The sequence below is a fragment of the Apostichopus japonicus genome, chromosome 4, assembly GCF_037975245.1.
Source record: "Apostichopus japonicus isolate 1M-3 chromosome 4, ASM3797524v1, whole genome shotgun sequence".
Classification (NCBI taxonomy): Eukaryota; Metazoa; Echinodermata; class Holothuroidea; order Aspidochirotida; family Stichopodidae; genus Apostichopus; species Apostichopus japonicus.
Window position 1 is genome coordinate 24,903,214 of NC_092564.1, and position 6,764 is coordinate 24,909,977.

Genomic DNA, 6,764 nt, shown 5'->3' on the forward strand with positions numbered 1-6,764 from the left:
AATTTCAATAGATTTCTCATCGAACTGTCTATACATTTGGGAACGATTAATATATTTAATTGAGAATTGAGGAAAGAATTGTAACCACATAAATTGATAAGTAAGAGTATTAAGGCAATAAGGAGGGGGTATTCAATTACGTGTGACTATTATACTTGCCTTGCTCAGTGACGTTATAACCAATAACACACGAGAGGACGGGGGAAGGGGAAAGGGAGGGGAAAAGGGAGGGGAGGGTGAAAGTCAAGGATAATAAAAAGGATTGGGTGGGGCCCCTGAGACCCGAGGAGCCGAATTTAATGAGCAAGTGGTCTGCAGGTCCTCCCTTCGGATTTTTTACGCATGGCTTAACTTAATTTAAGTTATTTTGAAGAGTGTTGAGTTAATTGCGTGATTTGCCCCTCAAATGAAAGTCACATTTTCTAATTTTCCCATGAAGTTTGTAACCCCCCCCCCCCCTTCTCTCTCTCCCCATATTCCCATTCCACTCCTGTCTGGATTTTTGCATAAAATATAAGACTTTATATATTATAACTAGATCAATAAATTAAGGTATAATCCAAAAACTCCGGCAAACTAATGGAAAGCCTTAATTCTTACTGTATAATGTCACGAACGGTGACATTGGGGAATTCCCTTAGAAATATCTTAGGATCATCGGCACGGTAGTGACGTCAGATGTTGGCGCCGCCCGACGGACTCATTACCTCATTCATATATATAAGGGCGTACTATACCCATATATATATATATATATATATATATATATACTGAATCTGACTATTTACATAGTATTACTGAAAAAAGTGGTAATTCTGTGTAAATTGTCAGATTCATAGCACCACATTCATGCAATCATAACACTTGGGTATAGTACGCCCTCGTTGACAGTTACACAAAGCCAGTTCATACGCATTCACACACCAGTAGAATCACTGTGGTCGAGTGGTACGGACTTCGGTCTGAGCATGACAAAAGTTCCGGGGTCTATTCCTACCGGTTGTAATACATAACATCATTTTGAATCCTAGCACCCTCCGTTTGACCAAAACTTCTCAAAGGACAGGGGCCGACCAAACTTCGCTGGAGGCCAATTTCTGAGAATCCCTGCTGTAGTCTTTACCTTATGCTCAGTATTTATCTAAAATTATGTAATTGTTATGTAATTATGTTATGTGATTATGTTATGTAAAGTTATGTAATTTATCTAAAGTTATGTAAAGTTGGGTAATTGCTGTCCTTAATAAAGTTCTCTGTCCATTCATGTTATAGCTCTTTACTGATATTTTACATTTAAATATGGATTCATCATAAAAAACGTCTTTCTTCACTCATCCAATTTTACAGTTTTTGACATTTTCAAGCAATTAGTTTAAATTAGTTCAATTTAGTATAATTTTGTTAGATAACTTTGATTTAACAAATGATGTTGTTTCTTTACTCGTATCACCTCATATTTATAAATTGCAAACAAACAATAAGCATTAATTTTGTAAGTCCTTTTCCTAGCCTTTGTTGTAGCTCAGGGGTGGGGGATATCGTTCTTGTTGTGGGGGGGGGGGCTGCCGCCTTTTGAAACTATGTACCACAGTGCAAAGTTAACAACACTCAAACGTTGTAGTGCATGTAATAGAGATGAAACGATGATATTTTTTTTCCGTTAGTAGATTCAGACGGAATTTTCAATATCTTTGTAAAAAATCCAAATTTATTTCGAAGTCATTACCCTGCAGTTCTGAAATCTATAGCATACATAGTCAGATTTGTCTTGTAAATGTCATTACTATACTATTATATAAGTCAATGGTAAAATTTTGACTCCGGTTCAGAGAATTTGTTTCAGGTGAAAATGGTTAATTTGACAGCTACGATGTATAGCGTATGTATTAAAATCATTCCAGAATGTTAACGCCTTTTTGCATTTGCCATTTAGGGAAACGTTTGCAAATATTATCACCTTACTAATGTACTCAAAATGCCAAATTAGTTTGACAAATGTCTCGCACCAAAAAGTTAAAAATAAGAAGAAAATACTAGTTTTATATATTCTGTAATAATGAAAAGTCAATATTTTGACATATTTCGGTTTAAATGTCTTTCTCTTAGATTCCGTGAAGTTATATGAGCAATACATGGGAAAGTATGGCTCATTTTGTCATAAATACAAATTATAGAGAAGAAATTGGGTTGTGTAATCCACAAGACCGCACAATAAAACACCTCAAGAAAGGTATCGAAATCACTAGAAAGCTTGTAGCTAAATAAAGTACAATATAAACACAACGTTATGTTTCGAGCTAATAATTATTAAACTAATGTATAGTCTCAATATGCTGCAGAATATACACCATTCTTTACTTATTAATTTTTTTGAGGGGTGGGGGTGGGGGAGGTCTCCAAAGCCTCCTAGATAGGGGTCGGTTCCAACGACCTCAGGTCCACAACCCTCCTTTATAAATATCCTTGAGTCGCATCTGGTCCTTCCATAATTTATACTCCTACCTGTATTGGTCAAACGAAGAAATTTCTCCCTCACCTTTCAAATCCTGCACACGCCCTCTCGCCTCAATCCCCCCTCTCCACCCTCTATCTCCACCCCCCTCTCTCTCCCTCTCTCTTTTCCTCTTCATCACAAAACATGACCTTACATTAATGTATGTTTTCAAATAATATATATTTATATATATATATATATATATATATATATATATATATATATATATATATATATATATATATATATATATATATATATATATATATATATATATATTATATATATATATATATATATATATATATATATATATATATATATATATATGTATATATATATATATGTATATATATATATATATATATTTATATATATATATAACACGACTCGGTCCTTCATAATAGATATGACCCTCCCAAGACAACACAAGACCCTTCAAATCTATCAGGTTAAATGGACAACATGTTCTTGTTCGAAGTCTCATCCATCTTATAGCTTACATTTATATTTAGGCTAATCTCTTTTACTTTACTCAACACGTGCTGTGATCGTCAAAACGTGATATTATGTGAAAAACTTTCAAGAGACGAGTGAGATTTGGCCAAAGGCTACGTAAGAGACATTTGATTATCCAATAAAGAATGTTGTTTGGATGATGTACCTTTGACATTTGCTATGTTTTCAAGTGACCATCCATAATTTGTCTGCCAACAGGCCATGGGGGAGATGCATTAAGGGGGAGAATAGATATGAAGCAAATGCAGTGTAATTATATCAAATTATCTACGACTTGACCCAAACTTCACAAGTACATCAGAAAGAGTAGAAAGTTATCAATTTTTGGGGGGATTTTCACGCTACATATCAGACAACTTTGTCGACTCACTTTCCAGAGGACTTCCTGAGGCCTATATTCATTATGAACCTTTTTTTTTTTATTCAAAACCTAAGGAAGCACCAATTTATCTTCAATTCAATGGAGCATTAACGTAGTAATTTCAACCTTCTCATGCAGCCTTTTCTTTAGTCGTGTTACTTTTCTCTATTTTTCACTTGACTGCGAAGCCAGACATTTTGTGTCAAATACCACTTATACGTGAGCTGAGGGCCGACGGCAGGAAAAATAAATAAAATATTTGGGCTTTTTTCTTCGTCTTCGGCTTCTGCCTGAGATCATTGAGCAATTCTCATTTAAATCAAATATAAGATCAACCAAAGCTAAATGGGAGTTACGTTTTCTTGTTCAATAATGGTTGCAAGGTTTCTTGTTGCAAGGTAGAAACCATTCGTTCATAGATATCAGAGATGAGTAGGTAGATGTATAATCTTTTGTCATCTGTGACACTCTATAAGGGCATCTCATATAACATGACGGTGTGTACATCTGATAACCGATATAATGTGTTATGTCATGCCGAATTGTGACGAAAAAGCGATAAATTCATTATCATTATACAAGGTGATATTCAAGCAGTAGACTATCACAGGAAAATATCCAATATGATGAAAACAAGGGAAAACTGTTTTGAGGTTATTTGATATGACAGAATTTACAACACCCCCCCCCCCAATATATATATATATATATATATATATATATATATATATATATATATATATATATATATATATATATATATATATATATATATATATATATATATATATATATATATATATATATATATATATATATATATATATATATATATTATATATTCCAAAATAGCTTGTCCGCGTGTAATAGAGCATGATGTACTAGTGTATGTTTTTTTCATGTTAGTTTTTTCCCCTTCTTTTAAATGCCAAAGGTCCGTTCTTTCATCCCTGTGCACGCCTTTACTAAATGTGTTAACACCTAAGGGGCAGCTTTCAAATTCCCTACTAATGACAACATCGACTTAAATTGTCCTCTAAACTCTTCCTTTTATTCCTCTTAACGGCAAATGCTATTTGAATTTTCTTCCTTTTTATCCTCTCTAAAGTCTTTGGCTAAAATCAGAAAGAGGAACATCTCTAAACATAAAAGGTAATTCATAACATGTAATCCTTGTTTGTAAGGCTTACATACAGTTTTCTTGCTCATTTCTCGTTATGACATGCTCCCACACTGAAACCCCCAAAGGGCACGCGAAGTCAATATTTCTGTATATTTATTTATATTTATTTTTTGATATCTATATATTTTTCTTCACTTCCTTTGGAGTACGCACATGGCGCCTGTTTTTCTTTTCTTGAGTTAAACATATATCTATGTATTTATGTAGTTGAGTTGTACTAATTAAGGAACCCTGCATGTTCTTATGGCGTATTGTCACCAGATATGCTAGAAAGTCATAAAATGGTCACTCAATTCAACACGTGTTTTTACTGACACACTTAAATAATATTCCCTAAATTACTCAATTAATGATGTAAACAGTTAACATAGTCAATTGACTGATGATTTAAAACGTCTAGGAAACGAACCTAAACAATCTTAGTCTGCTTAAGCTTTGAGGCCAACCTGACGGATGACCTAGAAAGTACATTATTCATACTTTATTTTACATATTTATACATTATTTATACATTATTTATACTATATTGATACTATATTGATACTATAGATAGAAAGGGTTTTATCCACCTCAACTTCATATTCAATTATTGGAACTTTTCCAAAACCGTTGCATTCTACTTAGCAAGCCTAATAGTATTTTGTCATATTAAATGTGTCACGCAAAAGCGCCCCATAAATTGGCCCTCGTTTTCACTCAGATCAAAATCTATGCAGTGTTTACCTAAGATGGTTAGAACTATACACGGGCGCATTTATGCCCCATTGCATAGAATGAATAACGCCAGCTGAGTATAAAGTTATATAAAGGATATTGGTTACACTCGTGACGTCATAACCATCTATGGAGGGCGAAATGTGACACGCAGGTATATATGATGTCTTAGGCGGTATATACTCTCTTAGGAAACGAACATGGTTTCGTTTGGCATAGAAACGAATACGGTTACCCCGATCGCTATGACAGCCGATCCCTCCCCAGAGTTTGCAGTTTTCATGTTACTTTGGTGTTTCCGGTTATGCTTCGTGGCAAATATATAGATCAAACATGTAGGTTCAATAGAAGGACCTCAGTAATAAATACTTTGTGCAATTAAAAAAAAAGTAACATAGGGAATGTTAGACCCTTAATTAGTTGACCTAGTTCCTAGTGGTGAATTTTGGTGAATCGTTCCAATATATACAATAGAATGGCACCTAACAGAGATGACGTAAATGGTCTCTCTCCTATACCCCCACCGGGGCCCATCTCCCGACAGGCTTCAAGCTGCTTACGGTGTAAGAATCTGAGTTTTTAACGCTCATCAAATTTGGTGACGACAGGCAACAACTGCCCCCCCCCCCCACCCACGCCTCAACTGCCCAACCAAAAGGCTATGTGCTATGAAATTCCTCCTCGGTCTGAGATACATTATAGTTTCGATGTTTATTCATCGTCAAAGTATTCTCTTACACGTGGACTTGCACGGAATTGATACCAATCAATCCTCGTTGAAGTGTCATCATGTGAATTTTCAGAGAATGGACATGTACTCCACTTTGAGTAGGTGTCATTCATGTGTTACTTTAAGGAATGGTTATCTATTCATCGTGGAAGTGTAATCACTCACACGTACAATCAAAGAATATAAAAAATATAATTCATTCATTGCGAGTGATATCGTTCAGTGATTGAATATTCAGTGCCGTCGGATAAGTTCAATCCATTATCCACATGCCAGCAAGCAAATATCGATAATAAATGTGTTTTTGGTTTCTTGTGAAGAATAAATGTGAAGTGCATGAATGCATTCTTCCCAGTCAGTCAGTTGGGACAATATCCTAATGCTCATAACACTCAATACTGTTCTCCCATATCATGCTTCACAGCACTCTTACTAGCAGTATAAATAGTTTCCACCTTTTAACTGATAGAAACCTGATATTCATACTACTCATACTGTCACTACGAGTGAATTGAATACGTGACTTGAAAGAACAGTATGATTGTTCGACCTCGGGTATTCTTTTGTTCATGGAAATAGCATGTTCTTTCGGGTGTATCTTTACAATAATAAGTGACACTTAAATATATATGAAAAGATGACTAATGAATAGAACACCTGGTGTGGACCGGACATTGAAAATAACATAAGACAATGTTCAAAGGCTACTTACTTCTGTTTGTTTAAAAGAATGAATAGATCGACGTGGGTGGTCAAAGTCAAG